The sequence below is a fragment of the Primulina eburnea genome, chromosome 5 (assembly GCF_022965805.1).
Source record: "Primulina eburnea isolate SZY01 chromosome 5, ASM2296580v1, whole genome shotgun sequence".
In the NCBI taxonomy this organism is placed as follows: domain Eukaryota; kingdom Viridiplantae; phylum Streptophyta; class Magnoliopsida; order Lamiales; family Gesneriaceae; genus Primulina; species Primulina eburnea.
Window position 1 is genome coordinate 32,591,556 of NC_133105.1, and position 4,631 is coordinate 32,596,186.

Sequence of the window (4,631 nt, forward strand, 5' to 3'; positions counted from 1 at the left end):
ACCCAATCTGACAACGACAACATCGAATAGGCACAATATCAATATACATTCTCAAATCAAGACTTTCTCTGATCAATACTCAAATCAAGACATAATCTGATCAAGGTAAATGATACAATCACACTCAATACTGAATCATCACAGATATAATAACACGGCTCATAATCAATATCAGTACAACTCGAAATCTTAACAATAACAGATCATAATCTTAACTCTGTACAATCTTGCAATACCGGCAGTACAATATCAGTATATAAAAATCAACAACTCATCTGGTCCAAGTCTGAATAATATCAATATACCCAACAATACAATATCAATCAAATATCACTCCCAACACCTCATAATCAATAACAACACAATTCTCATATCAAATCGGTCTAATCACAATCAAATCAAATCTGAAAATTCATAACAATTTCATATGGTATCTGTTCTTCGATCCAGTTTCGATTATACGATGTCTGATATCGCAAGAACAACATATATCAATTGTATCTGATTCTGGCAGTATTGTAATTTCAAATCATATTAGAATTCAATAAAACTTACGTCCAGTTGTAGCTATCGTTGCTAGAAACTCGGTATCGAAGTCACATTACAAATCAGAGGGACGGATTTTGCGTAACGTTCAAATTCTTGCACGTAAGGAACTTAGAGCTCCTTCCCTTCGGTTTCCTTTCTTTCTTCTCTTTCTGAAAACTGAATTGCTTGTAATATAATATATATATATATATATATATATATATATATATATATATATATATATATATATATACACGTTGCATACGGGAGACCAAGTGGCTCATCTTCGTTTTGCATGCCGCGCGCATATGCGCGCCCAAGCCCCGCGCATAAGCGACGGAAGTTCTATCCGGAAGATTAGCTACTGGACTGCTCGCGCATATGCGCGCACCCAAGCCGCGCCTATGCGCGAGACCTTCTAGTCACGCACAAGTCTTTCCACACAACTCGCGCATATGCGCGCCCACTCTTCGCGCATATGCGCAAGGTCCTCTGCCCATCTCGCGCATATGCGCGCATCAGTGCCGCGCATATGCGCGAGGTGTACTGTCCTCGCACCTGATTCGTGTTTTCTTCCGTGTTTTCCGGTCTAATCTTTTCCGTCTATAATCACCTCGATTATCACCAAATAATCTCAGATTACGGTAATCAAATTCTCGGGCCTTACAATCAGTGTCCAGTTTTACTGATGAGCTCATGGGAGTACTTGCAGCTGAACATGATACCATGCCAAATTTCTTCAGCAACTCCTTCGTGTATTTAGTTTGACTAATAAAAGTTTCTGTCTCCAGTTGCTTCACTTGTAATCCAAGAAAGAATGTCAGTTCACCCATCATGCTCATTTCAAATTTCTCCTGCATCAACTTAGCAAATTTCTCGCATAATTTGGAGTAAGTTGACCCAAATATGATGTCATCAACATAAATTTGAACGAGTAAGATGTGATCATTCTTTGAAAATTTGAACAATGTCTTATCAACTGATCCAATAGAAAAATCGTGATCAGTTAGAAATTTTGAAAGAGTTTCATACCAAGCTCTTGGAACTTGTTTAAGACCATATAAGGCTTTTTCAAATGGTAGACATGATCAGGAAAATGATGATTGACAAAACCTGGAGGTTGTTCAACGTAAACTTCCTCTTGCAACTGGTCATTCAGGAATGCACTCTTTACATCCATCTGGTAGACTTTGAAGTTTTTGAATGATTAATAGGCAAGGAATATTCTGATATCTTCCATTCTTGCAACTGGTTCATATGTTTCATCATAATCAATTCCTTCTTCTTGCCTATATCCTTGTGCTATCAGTCTCGCCTTGTTGCGCACAACTGAACAATCTTCGTTCAGTTTATTCATGTACACCCATTTTGTACCTATAACAGTTTTTGAAACTGGTCTAGGAACTAGGTTCCAGACATTGTTATGTGTAAACTGATTCAGCTCCTCTTGCATTGCATTTGTCCAGTTTGGATCAGCAAGAGCTTCATCAGTTTTCTTCGGTTCCAATTGTGATACAAAAGCTGAATGAATGAATAAATTGAGCATTTGATTTCTTGTTCTTACCGGGTCAAATGGATTACCTATCACCAATTCTGGAGGATGTGATTTCTTCCATCTGAGTTCAGCGTTTGTTGCTTCTGTATCAACAATTTATTCAGTAGTCAACTGAATGTTTTTAGTTTCAGTTGATGCATCAGTTGGTAGTTGAATATTCTCAATAGGCTCTTCCAACTGATTATCAGGAACAGCTTCCTGTTCAACTGATTGATCCACAATTTCAGGTTAAGGTGTTTGAAGGATGTCTCGATTGATATAATTTTCTTCTTCATGATCATTCTCCAAACTGATATATGTAAATCAATCAACTAGCTCAACTGGATCAGTTGGATTATTAGTTAGTGCACTTTCATCAAAAACAACATATGTAGACTCTTCAACATTTAGTGTGCTTTTGTTAAAGACTCTATAAGCTTTGCTAACTGACGAATATCCCAAAAATATTTCCTCTGTAGATTTAGCATCAAAGGCTTTTAAATGATTTTTCTCATTGTCAAGAATAAAACATATGCAGCCGAATATTTTGAAGTAAGAAATCACACTTTTTCGTCCATGCCAGATCTCATAAGGTGTTTTCAAATGATTTTTTTAATCATCGATCTGTTCTGAGTATAACACACAGTGTTTACTACCTCTGCCCAATTGAGAAATACCAGAATCAGCAAGCATTGTTCTAGCAGCTTCTTTAAGGGTCCGATTGCTCCTCTCAGCTACACCATTTTCCTGAGGAGTTCTAGCTGCTGAGAGCTCATGCTTAATTCCAGAATTTTCTAAAAAATTTGAAAGAATTTAATTGATGAATTCAGTTCCTCGATCGGATCTGATTCTATCAATTCCAACTGATTTCTCATTTAATATTCTTTTGAAGAGCTTGATCAGTTGAGCAGCAGTTTGGTCTTTGGATTTGAGAAAAATAATCCAAGTAAATCTTGAAAAATCATCTACAACCACCAAGGTGTATTTCATTCCCCCTAAGCTCATGACTGGTATTGGACCAAATAGATCCATATGTAACAGCTCTAAGCATCGGGAAGAAGATTTACGACCCTTGTTTTTAAAAGAAGATTTAACTTGTTTACCAAACTGACATGCTGAGCAAATTTTATCTTTGGTAAAATTCATTTTGGGCAAACCCGTGACAAGATCGTGATTACTCTCAGATAAGAAATAGATTTAAAGTTCAGGTGGTTTAATCTCTTATGACACAACCAGTTTTTAGAAGATTTTGAAGCACTAAAACATACTGGTGCATAAGGTTGATCATTCCAACTGACTTTGTAAGTGTTTCCACACCGTTTGGCCAGTTAGTATGACCTCATCAGTTGCATCTCTAACTGAACAAGAATGTTTGTCAAACTGGACTGAGAATCCATTATTGCATAACTAACTAATGCTAATCAGATTATACTTGAGATTCTCAACTAATAAAACATCATTAATAATAAAGTTACCATGGATAAGCTTAGCCTTACCGACAGTTTTACTTTTGGAATTATCTCCGAAACTGATGTTTGGACCAGTGAATTTGATCAGTTGAAATAGCAAGTTTGCATCTCCTGTCATGTGTCGCGAGCATCCACTATCCAAGTACAGGATTGATTCCTTGCTTGTACCCGTTATCTGCAATCACACACAAGATATTGTTAGAGTAGGTGCACGTCGAGCCAAGTGTTGGCCGACTGTTCACAATGAAACTCTTTGTATAAACGATCTTTATTTTAATATTTCAATTTATTAATTTGGCGCATCTTTATCTATATACCCATGCTTGTTGCATAGATAAAGTCCTTGAATATACAAATAGTAGAAAGAATATGAGATGCTCATATGATGAGTATCATGAAACTCATATTTGGAATACTGTATATTCTAAACCGTTCCTAGTCGATTCAGCCGCCACTAAGAAGGATAAAGGCCGCTCGAGTTAGAGACTAGTATCTGCGATGTGAGTACCATGTTTCATTGGTAGGGGACATTGTGATGTCCGAGCATGCAGATAGGTGCTCCTGGTAGAGTGCACTGAACAACCCTCTAGAAAGGACTTTCCAAGTGGTTCTCACTTATCGAGTGGAAAAGTCCTAGTTTATGGTTGTACACCATTAGTCCTTATGACCCGGGACAACATTGAGACTCTATATGCTAGCGTTTCACTTTGACTTGTTTACCGACTCTTATGGGGTCATCAGGTGGCAAGGTTGGGTGTTACGGCGAAACATATAGGAGTCGATGCATTGTAGCCGGGGATTCACCGCTTACCTACGGGTATGGATATCCTATGTGTTTTTCATGTATGTGTGGGTTGAAATCTCTGATCAGAGTATGGTGGTAATTATGAAAGGGGTTTCATAGATTACACCATCGATGCAACCACGACATGACACATAGTATCGATTCATTGACAACTCTCGATAGACCAATAGTTGTCGAATCGGTCGGGATATATGAGTTGAAGGGACCGTACTGTACGCTAACCATAATTGAATGGTTCTTGCAGGCACTATCATGTGATACCTAGGGAATCACGTAAGCGATGCTGCTAGGCGTT